The sequence below is a fragment of the Amblyraja radiata genome, chromosome 16, assembly GCF_010909765.2.
Source record: "Amblyraja radiata isolate CabotCenter1 chromosome 16, sAmbRad1.1.pri, whole genome shotgun sequence".
NCBI lineage: Eukaryota > Metazoa > Chordata > Chondrichthyes > Rajiformes > Rajidae > Amblyraja > Amblyraja radiata.
Genome location: NC_045971.1, coordinates 23,637,985 through 23,659,118, shown reverse-complemented (window position 1 = coordinate 23,659,118; position 21,134 = coordinate 23,637,985).

Here is a 21,134-nt window from a genome sequence, read left to right as displayed (position 1 = left end):
AGATGAGTGCGTGGCCAGGATGGTGTGGGTCCTTGATGATGTCGGCTGCCTTTTTGAGGCAGCGACTGTGATAGATCCCTTCGATAGTGGGGAGGTCAGAGCCGATGATGGACTGGGCAGTGGTTACAACTTTCTGCATCCTTTTCCGCTCCTGGACGCTCAAGTTGCCAAACCAAGCCACGATGCAACCAGTCAGCATGCTCTCTACTGTGCACCTGTAGAAGTTCGAGAGAGTCCTCTTTGACATACCGGCTCTCCGTAGTCTTCTCAGGAATTAGAGGCGTTGATGTGCTTTCTTTATAATTGCATCTGTGTGCTGGGACCAGGAAAGATCTTCGGAAATGTGCACACCCAGCAATTTGAAGTTCTTGACCCTTTCCACCATCTGATAGGGACCCACAGGATCCCACAGGAAGGATCCTACCCCTTCCAAAGCCCACAATCAATTCCTTGGTTTTGCTCTTTGGGCCCTTTGGCCCACCGAGTCCGCATCGACCAGTGATCCCCCCATATACCAACATCATCCTACACACTTGGGGCAATTTATAGAAGCCAATTCACTTACAAACCAATTTGTCTTTGAAGTGTGGGAGGAAACCGGAGCACCCTGAGAAAACCCAGCAGTCACCGGGAGAACGTACAAACTCTATACAGACAGCACTCATTGTCAGGATCGAACCCTGGTCTCTGGCACAGTAAGGCAGCAGCTCTACCACTATGCCACTGTGCCACCCCACTACAGTACATATTAATTTAGAGTTGGGTCATGGGACGATTCTTCCAATAATTGAGATATGTATAGCATTCAATAGATCTGATTAAATCATAAGACTGTCATAGCATCTATGATGTTTTATGAGCTATGGAGACCTATTCTGGAAAAACAAAATTCAATTGGAATGAAATATCTTGGCATAAAAAATACATTTCTTTTCAATGGATCCTTCCCTTTCGGTAAGATTTATGTTTGAATATGTTGCTCAGATTCTCCAATCTATTAAAACTGGCATTTTGTCTTCTGATGTGCTCTTGAGAATTTAAATCCTAACTTTCAGATTTTAAAATCAAATTTCCGAGTCTCCTGATTGACACTTTATTATATGGTTCTGTCTTTGAAGTACATTGCCAATCCTGGCTGCCTCTCTGTATTGCTGATTCCCACAGTCGTCAAAGGATATTTATACATCGAAAATGTCACAAACTATAACAGACCATGACTTTGCAGCAATCCACAAAGATTCAATTAAAACATTGGTGCCAGTATTTGCCCTTTTTTACAAGATATGATCATCGTGACCCTCTGTTTATATGTTATTATGAAAGGAGACATCATTTACAGGGGCTTATATTGCGAGACACACCCAACGACCTTATTAAATAACTTCTGTGAAAGAAGACGCTGAAAAAAAATCTAATTTTGAATTAAAACCATTATCCTGTTTGGTTCAGTTAATAAACAGAAAGGACCTAAGACCAAGAAATTAGCTCTACCCTATATTCTAACTTAATAAATTGCCCACTGGTTATAACACTAGTTCACTTAATAAGATGCCATAATTCATCTCTGGATCTTGTGTATTTGCCATTTGCACCATGAAGACACCATCACTAAAATAAAATTACTAAATTATATCAAAATATTCAATAGCTTTGTGCAATGCATCGCTGATTTGAAAGTGAATATGATTCGCTACAATATAGATTAATGATGTTACATCAATTTAAAGAACAGGGTTTTGGAAGTTAAAAAAATAGATAAAAGAGTACGAGTAACTCAATGGGTCAAGCAGCATCCGGTGAGAATATGGATTGGTGACGTTTTGGGTTGGGACCCTTCTTCAAAGTGATTGTGGTAGGGAGGGGGGGAGGAAGCTGGAAGAGAGCAGGGCAGGACAAAGCAGGAAAAATCCCGGTGAGTCATAGGTTTATATAGGTGGGAGGGGAGGGCGGGAGGAGGTTCATGGGCAGGTGGTTGGACAGAGATAAAAAGACAATGCTGTGAGATAAGGATAAAAGAAGTGCAAATTATGAAGCCAGAAAAGGGAATATAGGTGCAAGGTGTTCGGGGGAGGGGAGGAAATGGGTGCGAGTCCAGGTGGGTCACAGGGAAGGGGAGGAGGGGGGGGGGGGGTGAGAGGTGTGGGGAGGGGAGGGGAGAAGGGAGTGTGGGGGTGTTTGCAAGTTAGTTCTCTCAAATTGGACAACTCAATGTTCCTACCACATCCCTACTACCCATATTCCTTTCATTGGCTTCACAAATCGCACTACTTTTACCTACCTACCTATCATTTTCCAGGCTTTGTCCTGCCCCACCCCTCTTCCAGCCTTCTCCCTCCCCCATACCACCATCGTCCTGAAGAATAGTCCCGAGCAAAAACAGTACCTATTCACATTCTCCAGAGATTCAACCTGACCCGTTGCGTTACTCCATCATTTTGTGCCTGTTTTTTGTAAACCAGCATCTGCAGTTCCTTGATTCCCTGTTCTCTTGATTTGGAATGTCATTATTTTCATGATTTAACTTCAATGTTATTAAAGGACCAGAACACCCTGTCAACCTATAAGTTTGCTAGTATTTGAAAGAGTTGTGGATATTCTGTGAATTTCTGTTGATTGCATAGAGAAAGAATAATCTTTGCATACAAAGTGGAAACATTGAAGTGATTTCATAGCTTTTGGATATTTCAGAAATTTGTCACGGTCACATGAGTTTATGCTATGCATTTAATAGCAATGTTACAAAATTCTGAGATTTTAAAAATCAAGTCTGCAATTTATCCCATCAGATAAAGCATAAAAAGAAGTTTAATTTGACACCTAATTCACGTTCATATCTTCAGTATTAAAAAAGTTATGGCCATTTTCATACTCTGAAATTAGCATCTTGTTCCCTATTGCTTTTCCATTGACTGAACTCAAAAGCTGTGATCATGGACAGTCAAAAGCCCATAAGTTTCTTAAAAATTAAGAGAACTGAAATCAATTTTCAGTTATTATGGATTGAAGCATTCTGAAACAAATATGAAACAATCTTACTTGGATGACCTGAAATTAAAGCATATAATTAGTTAGTTACCTAATTGTAGCTAATTACAAAATTCAATTACTAGATCTAAACATCTATCCATTCCTTAAGAAAAAGTTAACGTTTTTAAGTAGCCTAAGTGTTCAAATAACATTCACACAATAATTCACAATATAACATGATTTTTAAATCTCATTGTCATGAATTTATAGGCCAAATGGAAGGAATTTAGTGTTTAATTCCCGTAAATTAATGGCCATTTTAATCATCTTGCGAGTGGGTTTTTGTGGAACGCGCTGGTGTTGAACGTTGCATTTGCGGTGAATTTAAACCTCATATCGGCAGGAAAAATACTGCCGGTTCGTATATTTACATAATTACATTTTCGCAACATGTAATTTTGATTAAAGGCTTTTTTAGAAGCAAGTTTATATATAAAATAAACGGCTTTCCTTTACCTGTCCCGTACACGAAATCCGTCCCTGTCGTCGGCATTGACGGCTTTAGAAGATTATTTTTTAATTTACTCCTGTTCGTAAAATATCCAGTGCAATTTAAAAGAAACTTAATAAAACGGCAGTTGAAGCGATTATTCTTTAGCAGCTAAACAGCCTGACAGAAATCGATTTGAATAGATAGATAGATAGATAGATAGATATAATTTATTGCCACACAACCAGGGTTGGTGGAAATTTGGGTTGAGGCTGGAGAAACAAGGCATTTTAAACCCGCCCCCCTCTCAAAGGCGCCAAAGTCGCGCACACGGGCAGCGACAGATCTGCAGTTCCGCTGAAGGTAAGATTTGTAACATATCTATATTTAAACTGTCTCTTCCGAGGAAATGCATATTTTGTGACAGTCAAAATCAAATCAAATGTTTTCAAGAGAGAGTTAGATTTAGCTCTTTGGGCCAAGGGAATCAAGGGATATGGGCAAAAAGCCGGGACGGGGTACTGATTTTGAATGTTCAGCCAAGATCATATTGAATGGCGGTGCTGGCTCGAAGGGCCAAATGGCCTACTCCTGCAACTATTTTCTATGTTTCTATGTTTCTAAACAAGATTTACAAGAAGTAGTCATGAAAACTACAAATCCAAATTTCAAATGTAACCCCATGCAATTATAATTCTGAATTCAAGCTGCGGCCATCTTTAGACCTTACATTAGACTTTAGAGATACATCATTGAAACAGGCCCATCAGCCCACCGAGTCTGGGCCGACCAGCGATCGCCATGTCCACTAACACTGTCCTACACACTAGGGACTATTTACAATTTTACGAAAAGCCAAATATCCTACATACATGTGTAGGAAGGAACCACAGATGCTGATTTACACTGAAGATAGACACAAAAAGATGCAGTAACTCAGCAGGTCGGGTAGCATGTCTGGGCAAAAGGAATTGATGAAGTTTTGGGTCGAGAACCTTCTTCAAACCTATAAACCCGTACGTCTTTGAAGCGTGGGAGGAAATCAGAGCACCTAAAGAAAACCCATGCAGTCCCAGGGAGAACGTACAAACTCCATACAGACAGCACCCATAGTCAGGATTGAACCCGGGTATCTGGTGCTGTGAGGCAGCAGCTCTACCACTGTGCCACCAGTATCATCTCTTGTTGTAGTTGCCAAACACCCAATCTCTATTCTTCTCTCCTCCTCCACTTCTGAAATGGTGGCCACTTTTTGGGTTGTGGAGTGATGAATATTGGCCAATATATCATTGCATTGGCAATATAATTGTGTGTATTCCTGCCCATATATGTTCTGTCTTCACACAGAGGCTGCCAGATAGCAATTAGGATTGGGAATGTCAATTATTATTCTTTCCCTTCTTCAGGGAAACAGGGGGCAATGTCGTCTCCTCAATCTGTTGCTCCCAACTGGGATCTGATATCCAGCACCATTGTGATTGAAGATAGATACAGAGTGCTGGAGTAACTCAGCGGGTCAGGCAGCATCTTCCGAGAGCATGGATAGGTGACATTTCAGGTTGGGACCCACCATTGTGATTGATGAAGTTACTGATTAAAGTCTGCAAGGTTTCATAAGTTCACAGTTTTCAAGCGGCAGAAATAGACCTTACAAAATTGTTTGTGGATGACCTTCCTAACTCCTTAGCAGGTTGCACTATATGTTAGGTACAGTCACCTGCAGCACTGCGGAAATGTGTGTGATTTACATTTGTTCCAGTGTTGAAGTTGTTGCACATCAAAGGCTCGGTATACATTGAAGACTGCTGCTGTAACTCAACACTATCCCCTGGGGCACCCACCGTTATTTACAAATCAGGCACCGAGGCGAGCATAAATGAAGCCCTTTGGCAACATTGTGCCAACTCGCAATCCTCACAGATAACTGAAAAGCCATTAGTCACCCACACAAGTCACAGCAGACTATTTTTTCCCACTCCTGGGCCACTTAGTGCACTTGTCTTGTTGTTGGCACAAACAGCTACAATATCCTATCCTACAGCTGACACTTCACCTTGCTTTGTCATTGTGTTTTTCTGCTGTTCATCTTTATTTACAACATCACAGACGCACAAGGCTAAGGAACTCACAGATTTTTATCTCAATTACATGTTCAAATTGACCCCCATTGCACCATGCACAACGTTCGCTTTCAGTGACTGTGTGTGGGAGGCTTGGGAAAATTACATTATAATTCAGAGATCATCTCGAGTTGGAAGTGTAACGCCTGCCTTATTGGGACAGGTTTCCTCACAGATGATGATCATGCGCGTTAAAACTAGGGAAGAAAATTAAATAATATATTGAAAATAAAGCCCCATGATTGTTGGGGACTGTTTCCCTACTTTGGGATATCGAGGAGCTATGATTGTACTGACTGGCACAGTGGGCACAAATAGCTGGTGGAGCAACTCCTATTCTATTCTATTCTCTGTTTATTTTGTACAAGGCACTGACATTCTACATTCACCTCACAAATTGTGGCACCCCTGGTTATGAAGGAATCTGTACTGGCCTCAGTCACAGTCATAGAGACATGCGGCCATTGAGCACAGAAGCAGGACCTTTGGCCCAACTCGTCCATGCTGACCAAGTTGCCCTTTCCAAGCTAGTCCCATTTACCCACTTTTTGGCCCATATCCCTCCAAACCTTTCCTATCCATATGCAGGATAATGGGCGAGACATATTACGGTTTGTGGGGCTGGAGTTTCTGTGGGTACAAAAGCACAAGAACTAGGAGCAGGAGTAGCCCCTCAAGTCTTTCCTGCATTAAATGTTCATCACGTCTGATCTACCACGGGCATCAAAACCTCTGCATCAAATCTCTACAGCCCTCAGTCCTCTGTTCTCAAAAATTATCTTCTAACTCCAAGTGTCTCAACCTGTAATATTTTATCTGAAGAAGGGTCCTGACCTGATAAATCATCTGTCCATTAACTCCACAAATGCTGCCTGACCCGTTGAGCTCCTCCAGCACGTTGTCTTTTGCTCAAGATTCCAGTATCCACAGTTTCATATGTCTCTAGCCTCCACAATTGTCTGGAATAGAGAATTCCTGAGATCCACTATCCCCTGCGAGAAGAGATTTTCATTGAGCTTGACTTTAAATGATCAACTTGAAATGTGAGCAGCGGGTAGAATAGATCAGTTGATACTTTAAAATCTCTGACAAAATTATTTTCTGTGGCATCACGGCCACGTGTTTGGAGATGACACATACGTGTTGACCTGGTTAGTAACTTGTTCCCTCTGGCAGCTGAGAAGTGGGAGGATTGCCTTTTACAACTACATTGTGTCTTTTCCTTTTCAATCATGGCCATCACTTCAATCTCACCCTGTACCTGCATTGTTGTGTAACCGGAAAACCGCTCCTACCATCACAAAGACCATCACAACCTGGCCTGATGGTGCATCTCAGCAGCTGCAGGACTGCTTCGACAGGACCAACTGGGATGTGTTTGAACACCGGGACCTGGAGGTGTTCACTGACAGTGTACTGTGTTACATTAAAAACTGCATGGACACGGTCACAGTGGACAAACGCATCCGGGTCTACCCCAACCAGAAGCCCTGGATGACCCGGGAGGTCCAGCAGCTGTTAAAAGAGAGGAACACCGCTTTTAGGTCTGGCGATAGGGCTTTATACAGCACGGCCCGAGCTAACCTGAAGAGAGGCATCAGAGAGGCCAAATCAGACTACAGGAGGAAGATAGAGGACCACCTGGACAGTAACAACAGCAGGCAGGTGTGGCAGGGGATCCAGTATCTCACCAACTACAAGACCAACCTTGGAGCTGCTGAAGGTGACGCCTCGTTGGCAGAGGAGCTGAACCTCTTCTTTGCTCGCTTTGAAGTGGAGCCACCCGAGACAGCCACTTCACACCACATGGTCCACAGCAGCCTAACCCTCAAGATAGAGGAGCATGAGGTGAGGTGCACGCTGCGGGCCATCAATCCAAGGAAGGCTACTGGACCCGACGGCGTCTCTGGACGCGTGCGGAAGGACTGCGCTGACCAGCTGGCTGGAGTCTGTACGAGGATTTTCAACCAGTCTCTGGCCCAGTCCACTGTTCCACCCTGTCTGAAGTCCGCAACCATAGTCCCCTTGCCCAAAAAACCCCACATTTCCAGCCTCAACGACTACCGGCCAGTCGCACTCACACCAGTGGTGATGAAGTGTTTTGAAAAACTGGTCCGGGGTCATATCACATCACTCCTGCCCCGAAGCTTTGACCCCCACCAGTTTGCGTACAGAGCGAATAGATCTACAGAGGACGCTGTAGCCACAGCTCTCCATGCTGCACTGTCCCACCTGGAGCAGCGGGGGAGCTACGTGCGGATGCTCTTTGTGGACTACAGCTCTGCCTTTAATACCATCCTTCCCCACAAACTGGGGGACTTGGGACTTCCACACTCCACCTGCATGTGGATAAATAGCTTCCTGTCGGGTCGCAGCCAGAGAGTCAGAGTGGGCCATCACACATCCACGGCCCTCGGCCTCAGTACCGGCTCTCCACAGGGCTGCGTGCTGAGCCCCCTTCTCTACACCATCTACACACATGACTGCACCCCCGCCCACCACAGCAACACCATTGTCAAATTTGCGGATGACACTACGGTGGTGGGACTCATCTCCGGGGGGGACGAGTACGCCTACCGGGATGAGGCGGAGCAGCTGACAGTGTGGTGTGGAGAAAATAACCTGCTCCTCAACACCTTAAAGACAAAGGAAATAATAATAGACTTCAGAAAGAATAAAACGGACATGGTACCATTAATTATCAGAGGGGACTGTGTGGAGAGGGTGGCGGATTTCCGCTTCCTGGGAATCCATATTGAGGAGGACCTGACGTGGAGCGTGAACACCTCTGCGCTGCTGAAAAAGGTCCAGCAGAGACTGCACTTCCTGAGGGTGCTCAGGAAGAATAACATCACTCAGAGACTGCTGCTGTCCTTTTATCGGTGCTCCATTGAGAGCATCCTAACATACTGTGTATGCGTATGGTACACCAGCTGCACAGCGGCTCAGAGGAAAGCGCTCCAGAGGGCCATTGACAACGCCCAGAGGATTGTCGGCTGCCCTCTCCTTACCTTGGAGGACTTACACAGTTCCCGCTGCATTAAAAAATCCCAGAGTATTATAAAGGACATTTCCCACCCCGGACACTCCCTGTTTGAACTGTTACCGTCAGGCAGACGGTACAGATCTACAAGGACAAGGACAAACAGACTTAAAAACAGTTTTTACCCCACTGCTATAAAGGCACTAAATGTAGCCGCCAAGGAACGCAAGGGCGATACATACTAAGAGACTGTGAAATCGACAGAAGGATGTAGGGCTGGGTGTTTATGCGTACTATTTTCATGATATTTATTTTAGTTGTTTATCTTTTTTTAAATATTTTACCTTGTATGTATCGTTAGCTTTTAGAAATGTTTGAATGGTGCACTGACTGGCTGACATTTTACAATTTCGTTGTACATGGTTCATGTTACAATGACAATAAAGAAACTATTCTATTCTATTCTATTGTTGCTCTGTGATAGAGGCAAGAAACTGAGGTTCTGTGCTGTTTGTTTCTCCTTTGTTTCTCTTTCCTTCGACAGATATTTACCTTAAATATTCAGTCACTGAATCAATGGATCTGCATGTACTCAGTGACACCCATAGTATTACTAACCTGTGAGCTCAGACTGAAACAAAAACACTAAATACTGGGTCAGGCAGCATGTCTGGAGAGCATGGATATGTGATGTTTTGGGTCAGGATCCTTCTTCACACTGAATACCTGGTCCAGCTAGTTTTGATATGGATATACACAAACGTCTGAAGAAGGGCCCCGAAACATCACCCATCCTTTTCCTTTCTACATGGTAATTGTAATGTGGATTCAGATTTTCCACTTGTATAAGGTCAACTCGACCAAAGCGTCCCTGTTCCAGCGAGCTACCAGGCCACAGCATCAAAGAATCCAAGACATCATCCATGAAACTTGGTATCTCCCAAAGCTTGCTGCAGGCAATTCCGTGTAGGAAGTGTTTCCTGAATTTAACACCACACTTCTATGAACAAGGATGCATTTGTATAAAACACAAGGTACCACTGGAGGAACTCAGCATCTGTAAAGGGAATGGAGCGGTGACATTTCGGATCGGGACCCTTCTTCACACTGATCTCTTTTGCATCTGAATGGTGCATAGAACCACTTTTCCCAGACTGGCACATAACCTGGAATGGTGTAGGGATAATAGCTGCAAGTTGAATCATGAAAATGAGCAGACAGCGTGAATGTCTGGAATCATGTTTGCGAATACATAGAGTGCAGACGTAAGTAATTCTTGACTGTAATCAAATTTTCTGTACCATGGAAAATTAAAAAGCTTTAAAATGCTTGTACAAATTGAATCCAAATTGAAGTGGTTTTGCAGCATTCCACAGACAAAATTAAGTGTGTCACTGTGGACAGACTGCAAATGCCTGTGTCGACTCCAACTGACAATTTCACGGGGAGATGAACTGTGAACTGTCATACTTAATAAATCAACTGTAGTTTGGCAGATAGAATCTTACATTGGTTTTAAAAGATATTAAGCTTATATGTAAGAGATTTTGGAGCCTGCAGCCAATAATGATGCGGAATCAAGTTAGGCTGATTAAGAGGTCTCCGAATATCACAAAGAATCTATTATGCTAATGAATGTTACTGTTGCTGTTTAATGTTGTATTTCATTAAGAAGGTACATGAGTCAGTTGCAAAGGCTGAAATGTTAACAACAAACGGTCCTACTAAATGATTAAAAAACAAAGTATGGCAAGGTCACAAGATGCTGTGTTTAGTTTTTGCTACCCAATTAAAGATTTTTTATAGAAAGCACACAGTGTAGATTTACTAGGGTAGGACTAGATATTGGAAAAGTTAATCATGAGGGAGAGCCGTGAGATCATTCCCATTGGAATTGGGAAGGCTCAAAGGAATGCGGGTGAAGTTTTTTATTGTGAACTACATAAACTTTATTAGAGTGGAGAGAGAACGATTATTTCCATGAAAGGACACAAAGTGCTGGTGTATTTCGCCAGGTCAGGCAGCATCTCTGGAGAACGTGGATAGGCGTAATTTTGGTCGAGACCCTTCTTCAGACTGATTGTAGGGGGGGGAGAAGAAACCTGGAAAAGAGAGGCAGGCAAAAGCATGGCAGGCAATAGGTCAACATAGGTAAAGGGTTTTTTTTCTGATAGGCAGGTGGTTGGAACAAAGGCCAGAGATAAGAATAGAAGGTATGAGACAAGTTTGAAGAGCTGTGGATTGTGAAGCCAGAGGGAGAAAGTAGCAGGAGTGGGATAAGGGGGGGGGGGGGGGGGGGGGGGGGGGGGGGGGGGGGGGGGGGGGGGGGGAAGGGGGGAGTTTTAGCTTAGTTACCTAAAATTGGAGAATTCAATGTTCAAACCGTTAGGTTGTAAGCCAGTAAAAAAACAGCAAAGACACTTGGATAGCTACGTGGATAGGAACGGTTTGGAGGGGAATGGGCCAAATGCAAATAAGTGGGACTAGTTTAGTTGGAGCATCTTGGTCAGCATGGAAGAGTTTGACTAACTCTCTGACTCGGACTCTATAAATATGGATATTAATTAAAGGGCAAATTGAAAATCTGACTTGATTGGCTGCAAGGAAAAATTAAAATTGAAAGAAACAGAAAACTGTGGAAAAAAGTCATAGTGCGAACTCCATCATCAAGTTTGCCGATGACACCACTGTGGTTGAACGAATCACAGATGGGGACGAGTCAGAGTATAGAAGTGAGATTGACCGACTGACCAAATGGTGCCAGCACAACAACCTGGCTCTCAACATCAGTAAAACCAAGGAACTGATTGTGGACTTTTGTAGGGGAAGGATGAGGACCCACAATCCTGTTTATACCGCTGAGTTTCTCCAGCTTTTTTGTGAAACCCCCACCCCCGATCAGTCTGAAGAAGGGTTTCGGCCTGAAACGTTGCCTTTTTCCTTCGCTCCATAGATGCTGCTGCACCCGCTGAGTTTCTCCAGCTTTTTTGTGTACCTTCGATTTTCCAGCATCTTCAGTTCCTTCTTAAACATCCTGTTTATATCAATGGGATGATGGTGGAGAGGGTCAATAACTTCAAATTCCTGGGCGGGCATATATCAGAAGATCCTTCCTGGACCCAGCACATTGATGCAATTATATAGAAAGCACATCAGCGACTCTACTTCCTGAGAATATTACGGAGATTCGGCACGTCGACAAGGATTCTACAGGTGCACGGTAGAGAGCATTCTGACTGGTTGCATCGTGGCCTGGTTCGGCAACTTGAAAGTCCAGGAGCGAAAAAGACTACAAAAAGTTGTTACCACTGCCCAGTCCATCACCGGCTTTGACCACCCCACCGTCGAAGGGATCTATCGTAGTCGCTGCCTCAAAAAGGCAGCCAAAATCATCAAAGACACACATCATCCTGGCCACACAGTTATCTCACCACTGCCATCAGGAAGAAGGTACAGGAGCCTGAAGCCAGTAATGTCCAGGATCAGGAACAGCTACTTCCCCACAGCCATCAGGCTATTAAACACAACGAATAAGCTATGAGCTCTGAACTATAAAATACTATATTATTATTTGTTATTTGCACTATATTTGTTATTTATTGAACTTTTTCTTTTTTTTCCCATTATATACAATGTTTACATATTCACATATTCTGTTGTGCTGCAGCAAGTAAGAATTTCATTGTCCCATCCGGGACACATGACAATAAAACACTCTTGACTCTTGACTCTAAGGAGATGCTTGCAGACTAATTCAGCTCGAGAAATATCTGAAGAATGGTGAAGAAAAGACGAAAAATGTATTTGCCATTATTAATTTCATTTTACCCGAATAAATCTGCAAAATTATGATGGTAACAATACTGTTTAATTTTCAAGGAAATAAACACAATGATTGTGTTCGGTGTGTGGCAAGAAGCATTGTAATCCTGCTATGGCAATTCATATGTCTGGAAATGGGTAGGTTAGTGCCAGAGAAAATGACTGTGAAAATCTTTTGGATGTAATATCCAGTATCCTGCTGATTCATCAATCTTATTCCATAGAAGTGACTGGCAACCCTACCTGGCCATACTTCCATGTGACTCAAATCCCCACACTGGGCTGTTGACTCATAATTTCAATAATGTTGGCCAAGAACTGTTGGCCAAGAAACTGTTCTCTGGGCATAACAAGAAAAAGCTCGATTTTCCTCTGCCAGGACATCGATAGTTTAGTTTAGTTTAGAGATACAGCATGGAAACAGGTCCTTCGGCCCACCGGGTTTGCGCCGACCACTGACCCCCGCATATTAACACTATCTGACACACACTAGGGACAATTTTCACATTTACCAAGCCAATTTACCTGCAAACCTGTACGTCTTTGGAGTGTGGGAAGAAACCGAAGATCTCGGAGAAAAGCCACGCAGGTCACGGGAAGAACATACAAACTCCGTACAGACATCACCTGTAGTCGGGATCGAACCTGGGTCTCCAGCACTGCAAACGCTGTAAGGCCTCTGTACTTGCACCTGAAATATAATGACTTATCTTAGTGTGGTCTGAATACAGCAAGAAGACCAAGTTGTCTCAGGAACATCAGTGTTCATCTATGAACATCTACGGGGCAGAACAGTTGCGCAGTGGCAGAGTTTCAGCGTCACAGCGCCAGAGACCCCGGTTTGATCCTGGCTACGGGGCTGTCTGTACTGAATATGTAAGTTCCCCTCTGACGACATGGGTTTTCTCCAGATGCTCTGGTTTTCTTCCACACTCCAAAGACATACAGGTTTGTAGACTAATTGGCTTTAATAAGATTGTAAATTGTCCCTAGTGTGTAGAATAGTGTTAATATAAGGGGTGATCGCTGGTCGGCACAGACTCGGCAGGCCATAGAGCCGTAGCAGTTTCTACACTGTATCTTAAAATCTAAAGCCTAAATCTATATATTGAAAGATTGAAAGATTAGGAGATACAACATGGAAACAGGCTCTTTGGCCCACTTAGCCCACACTAACCATCGATCACTCGTTCACAGTGATCATTCCAGTTAACTGCTCTCTACATATTAGTGACAATTTGCAGACTAATTAACCCACACATCTTTGTGATGTGGAAGGAAACCTGAGCACCCAGAGCAAATCCACATGGTTACAGGAAGAACTTTCAAACTCCTCACAGATGTCAAAATATGTCAGGCAGATTCTCTGAAGAAAAAGCATAGGTGGCAGTTTGGGTCGGAACTCTTCTTCAAACTCTTTCAGATTATTTCGGGTCGGAACCCTTCTCCTGTGCCAGACTTCCATTTCTATTTTCTTTCAGAAGCATCTAAATATCACCATAGACCCTAGGTCAACCCTGACCTCGGGTGCAATCTGTGTGGAGTTTGCGCATTCTCCATTTGACCACGTGGGTTTCCTTCGGGTTCTCCGGTTTCCTCCCACATCCCAGAGACCTGTGTGTGGGTTTGTAGGTTAACTGGTCTCTGTTAAATTGCCCCTAATATTTAGGGAGTGGATCTCAGGGTCAAATAAAGAAATTGAATACCCATTATTGTTATATACAATCAACACAAATCCATGTGGAATTAGATGAATCTTGTAGAAGATAATTTCTTACAGCACATTTACAACCACCATCGGCAAAGGATTTTAATTCCATCGGTGTGAAGTGGATTCATGCCTTGGACCCAGGGGCAACATAACAGTGTTCCTACTGAGCCAATTTGTCAGCTGCCCTGTTACTAATTTAATTAGGATAATTATTGGTAAAAGATTATCTGACAATTTGAATTATGCATGCCTAAATTTAATTTCGGATATTCTGAATTTTGTGTTGTGACCTTACGTTTGTAAATAATAGATTACAATGTGAAGGATGGCTTTGAGCAGACATAATGTGTAGGAAGGAACTGCAGATACTGGTTTACACTGAAGATTGACACAAAATGCTGGAGTAACTCAGCAGGACAGGCAGCATCTCTGGATGGAAGGAATGGGTGACATTTCGGGTCAAGACCCTTCTTCAGACTGAGTCAGACTCAGACTCAGACTCAGTCTGAAGAAGGGTCTCAACCCGAAACATCACCCATTCCTTCTATCTAGAGATGTTGCCTGTCCCGCTGAGTTGCTCCAGCATTTTGAAGTCCATTTTAAGCATACATACATATGTTAGCATTTTCAATCATGAAGAAGGGAAAATCACCACTTAAATTCTAAATCTTGACCAGAGATCACAAAAAGAATCTGGAGTTGTTAAATAAAACCTTCATATCAGGTTACCTGTCATGAAGTGATGCTATTATTTATAATCTAGTGGGCAGAAACATGTGTCTGTTTATTATCACCGAGTCTATAATTGTTGTATCTTAATCATTGGTGTTCGTGCCTTGAACCTGCAAGTCCAAGGCTTCGGAATTCCTGACCTAAAGAGCGGCACAGTGGTGCAGCTGGTAGAGCTGCTGCTTCACAGCACCAGAGACCCGGGTTCGATCCTGACCTCGTTGCTGTCTGTATGGAGTTTGCACTTTCTTCCTGTGACTTGTGGGATTCCTACAGATTCTCTGGATTCCTCCCACATCTCAGAGACTTGGGGTTTGTAGGTTAGTTGACTTCTGTAAAATTGTCCATAATGTTTAGGGAGTGGATGAGAAGGTGGGTTGCTGTGGAACTAGTGTGAATAGGTGATCAATAGATGGCTTGGGCCACGGGGCCTGTTCCCATGTTGTATCTCTAAACTAAACTAAACTAAACTCCCTGTCTCCTCCTTGCAGTCCCTCTTTAAAACATATGTCACATTTCCTAATAGTTCCTTTTGTAGCTTGATGTCAAACCTTGCTTGCTAAACAATGGGTATTAATAATCTTAAAAACACCATGTACTGTAACTGCAACATATATTGCCTGGTACCTAAATAACAAACATTAGTAGAATTTATGCTTATTAAAACAAAGAAAAAATAAATAAACCAGGGAAAATATAATGAAGCAAGTGACCAAGATTAAAGATTTATTTTCAAAAGTAGACCAACATGGATGTTTATAGGAAACCATTGGCCTGAAGATGTGTTCATCATTTGTCAGTGGTTTAAACAAGAAGCACTGACAAGCAGTTCTCTTGAGGTCACCATGTTTACCTGCAGCAGTGTGAAGGGATGGAACTTGCCAGAGTTGAAACATAGAAACATAGAAAATAGGTGCAGGAGTAGGTCATTCGGCCCTTCGATCCAGCACCGCCATTCAATATGATCATAGCTGATCATCCAAATTCAGTACCCAGTTCCCACTTTCTCCCCACATCCCTTGATTCCGATAGCCCTAAGAGCTATATCTAACTCTCTTTTGAAAACATCCTGTGAATTGGCCTCCACTGCCTTCTGTGGCAGAGAATTCCACATTTGTTCGTACATCCAACCTTTCACATCCTTTGCTCATTACTGATCCCAGGGATGACACAGAATTTTCCTAAATGAAAGCTCAAAACACTTTTAAATCTGTTTTGTTTTATATTATATACCAGCGAACAGCACAGATCCATTCATTCAAATTGGACCACCAAGCTGGGTAAAAGAGTGGGTACACAAGAGACTGCGGGTGCTAGAATCTTAAGCATAAAAACTTAGTGTTGGAGGAATTCAGCAAGTCAGGCAGCATAGGTGGACGGAAATGGACAGATGACATTTTGGGTCATAGCCCTTCTTCAGTCTGAAGAAAAAAATCAAACAAAAGAAAATAAGATATTCTATATCACCCAAATGAAAGATTTAATTTCAAAAGCCAAGACTCACGAAGGGTTTCGACTCGAAATGTCATCTGTCCATTTCCCTCATCGAGAAAGGGTGAATGGCCGGCTTTATTTTGTTTAAATAAAATTAATGTTGTTAATTAATTCATATTAGTTGAAATTACTATTAATTACATTTGGTATTTTCAATTTTTTAATGTATTTTTAATTATATTTCACAGTTGGGCAACACAGTGGTAGAGTTGCAGCCTTACAGTGGCAGATACCTGGGTTCAATCCTGACTACGGGTGCTGTCTGCATGGAGTTTGTATGTTCTCCCCGTGACTGTGTGGGGTTTTTCTGGGTGCTCCGGTTTCCTCCCACACTCTAAAGACGTACAGGTTTGTAGGCTAACTTGCTTTAATTTGTAAATTGTCTCTTATGAGGGTGATCGCTGGTCGGTGCGGACTCAGTGGGCTGAAGGGCCTGTTTCTATGCCGTAAACTCCAAAGACTTCAGAAGGGTCCCAACCCGAAATGTCGTCTGCCCATCTCCCTCATCAAGAGTGGATGGCTGGCTTTATTTTGTTTAAATATAAGTAATGTTGTTAATTAATTCACATTAGTTGAAACAAATATCAATTACATTTGTATTTTCAACCTTTTAATGTATTTTTTTATAATAATTTTTTATTATTTTTCACAGTTTTTAGATGTCTCTAATTAATCAGTCAGCAAAGGTGCAAAGGCGACAAGAAGGGATTCTGCAAATGGAGCTTGAAGCCTAATCTCCATTGTGAAATGCACCAAGAACTGTTCCATGGTAGCCATGGCACAAGGGCGTACAAAAACGCATGTGGTTATAAGAGGAACATCTTCAGGGGTGAAGTTTGTAATGTGGGCTAAACATGACCTGGCCCAATGCACTGCCACATTGAATGATGTTCTAAACTTTTCTGGTGTCAGAAGAAGAGAAGGTGTAAAATTGTCCCAGGAAATCCGTTCATTTTATTTGCACATACAGTAATTGTTGTTTAGATAGTTCAGTTGCCTGATAACAGCTGGGAAGAAACTGTCTATGAAAAACAGATTGAGGGACGGTTTCTTCCCAGCTGTTATCAGGCAACTGAAGCAGACCTACCAACAATTAGAGAGGTCCTAAGGTACTAACTATCTCATTGCAGACCCTCAGACTATCTTTGATTGGACTACTAGACTTTATCTTGCACTAAACGTTATTCCCTTTATCATGTATCTGTACACTGTGGATGGCTTGATTGTAATCATGTATTGTCTTTCCACCGACTTTATAGCACATAACAAAAGCTTTTCACTGTACACGTGATAATAAATTAAACTCAAATTATAATGTGAATGATAAAAGAAAATTAAAATTATATCACACCATTCATAACCTCTAAATGTCCCAAAACGTTTTGAAGCCAATTAATTCCTTGGAACTATAATTGGCGTTGTAGCAAAGGGAACTACAGCAACAACAAAGCAAGGTTCCATAATCAATGATGTGCTACTGAACATAACTATATATTAATGATGAGATGACTACTGCCCCCCAGAACATCAGGGGAATTTCTATCTTCTACCTCAGGTTAGGTCGTAGGATGTTCTGTGGTCAGTGACAGAACAAATGGGTTTAAGATCTCATCTGGCAAGCTATACTCTGGAGAAGGGTCTCAACCTGAAATGGCACCCATTCCTTCTCTGCCTGTCCCGCTGAGTTACTCCAGCAGTTTGTGTCTATCTTCGGTTTAAACCAGCATCTGCAGTTCCTTCCTACACACTCTTCCACTGTTGCACTGATTTCAGCCTGCACTACAAGCTTAAGGCTCTGAAATGGGTTTGCTTGTTCACTCAAAGCTGAAGAGAGCCAAGGCTGACACCTAAGATATACTGTGGTGCTAATTCAGGATCAACACAAATAAAATAGAAAATGTATTTAATCGCCAAGATCTTGCATTGCCAAGAGCTAGTTGCCCACGAGCTGTGCCTTCATTAAAAATGGGATTTAGACCACGTACTGTTTAAAGGGCAATGGTATCCTTTGTACAAGTCGTTGAGCGTTGATCAGATGGAATCTGCAACTGTGCCCAGATTTTCTAAGTAAGCTAATTGAAGTAAATGTACTTTTTGTAGCAAGCTTTTGCAATTTAATGAAGTCTTACAAAATAGTCTTTGATTACACTGTGTAAAGTAAACATACTTAAATATTGGTATTCAATTAAAAGCAAACTAATGTAAGGAAACCTGCAGTGATAAGAAGACATATTGGCGTAGATACTGTACCTTAACCCATTAAAGGTCACATTTTATAGGCTGTACAATAGATCAAAAGAAAAGCTGCAGTAATGTGTACAAACACTGAATGTACTGAAAGATTCTCCAAAGCCAGATTATTGTACAAAAAGGGTTTTAGAACAAGGACAAGAGGCCAAAAGCATTGAATGATTGTGAGATAGCTTTGTGATTCATTAATCCTTAAAAATTCTGCTATCCAGCAAACTGAAAAGGGTAATTATTGCAATGTTAACCCCCAAATGCCAAGCTCATTTATACATTGACAGTTCACAGACTGAAGGAGCTGTGTCAAAGCATGTATAAAGAATTGTCTTCCCAATGAGTTGCCAAAGTTTTACTGATGCTCAAAAGGACACAAAGTGCTCGAGTAACTCAGTGGGTCAGATAGCATATCTGGAGAACAGAGATGGATGATGTTTCCGGTCGGTACCAGTTTCAGACTGATTGTACCGGGATGGGGGGGAGAAAGCTGGAAGAGAGGAGGGGCAGGGCAAAGCCTGGCAAGTGATAGATGGATACAAGTGAAAGGTTGATAGGCAGATGATTGGCAAAGGCCAGAGATGAAAAGACAGATGGTGTGAGACAAAAAGATAGTAGAGTTATGAATTGTGAAGCTTGAGGAAGGCATGAAGTTGGAATGGGGGAGGGGGGAAGGAGGGAGGGGGAGGGTGTTCAGTGCAAGTCCAGGTGGGGCACAGAAGAGAGAGGGAGGCAAAAGAAAGCGTAGGGTGGGGAAAAATGGAGAGGAGATTTGGTTAGTTACCTAAAATTGGAGAATTCAGTGCACATACTGTTGGGTTATAAGCTACCCGATTGGAATATTACTGATGCTAATTCACACAAATGTACTCCATGGACTGTAGTTGTAGATCTCTACCTCAACTAATGAACTAACTGGTCTGATCACCTCAATCAGTCTGAAGAAGGGCCCCAGCCTGAAATGACGCCTATCCATTCTCTCCACATTGAGTTACTCCAGCACTTTATGTTTTTCTCACCAAATAAAGTGATGCAAAGATGTAGGTGGGCCAGTGGTGAGGGTTGGGTTGGTGGGGAAGATGGTGCCACAAGCTGGGAACTGATGGGGTTGATGGAAGGAGGGCATCAATGGGAAGCAGTGGGATTTTAAAAATAATTAAAAATATAAAAATATGAAGCGGGGACTATTCAACTGAGCAATGCATTTTTTACTGAATTGATTTCTGGTAGTTCCCAGTGACATGAAGAATAAGCAAACTGGGGACTGATTAACACAGGACTTTTATATACTATGTCAATATTCCCAAATTATGGGATAGCTTCAGGGCCTATTTTTATCATGGGATTTAACTGTTGTTGTTAAGTCACTCCAAGTTTGTGTTCATGGTTTATAGTATTATCTAAACCTCTTGAATGAGATTAATATATTTTAATCATTTTCAGCCTTGCATCATTGCTCTGAACAATTTCCAGCAATACATGAGGACAACGGTTAAAATAATTACATTATCAGGTTATATTCATCAATGACATAAAACTCATCTAATTAATTTTATTTAACTTACATATCACAGACCACTTTGGAGAATATTGGCTTGTATTAAGATAACTGTTCCCACACTAATTGCATCTTATTTTTCTCATCTAATTTTTGATATATTGCACAAATAAACATTGCTGATAGTTTAATGCTTTGAGGTTGAGATTGTAATTATTTTCGGAGTCAATATGTTTTTTTTGTATGTGTTGCTGCTGAACTCCTATGCCTATTTGGGTTAAACTGCATCAGAATACAATAATGAATTTTACCGTATTCCCTCTTAATGGTACACTTTCATTAAGCTACATTGGTGGACCACATCAGCAATGGAGTGTCATGCTTGGCATACTCATACAGCAATCTTGGGTCTCAGTCTGAAATTTGTTTCTGGTCTCCGTTTTGGGTCGGGATCCCTCTTCAATCCAAGGTACTTTATCAACCCAAGCCATCGTTTGTCCAATCCCACCACAGATGTTGCCTGACCTGGTGATTTACTCCAGCAGTTTGTTTTTGCTCAGGATTTCAACATCTGCAGTTTCTTCTGACTGTCTTTGCTGTTTGAAGTTCCACTCCTGAAATTAGAAAACATTATCTAGGGTGAGAGAGTCTTGTATTGTCATGGAGCCTTCTCTCCGATGAGCCATTAAACCAAAGATACATGTCTCTGGTCAGATGTTATGGGCAGATGCAAATCGTTCATCGGCATCAATTGAAGAAAAGCAGAAGAGTTCTCTCTATTTTGTTAGATAATACCTCTTTCTCAAGCAATCATACTTTAAAAAAAGATTCAGTGTCTGATAGTTCTTAATGGAAACTTGATGGAAGCCATGTTTCCTGAATGACAACATTGTCACTATTCAACACATCATATTGGCTGTAATTGTTTTTCATCATGCTGAGTATGGATAGTTTATGTGCAAGCCATTTGTCTGAATATCCTATAACTGTTCATGATCATAAGGAATAGGATTAGAATTAGTCCATTTGGTCCATCAAGTTACTCTGCCATTCAATCATGGCTGATCTATCTCTCACTC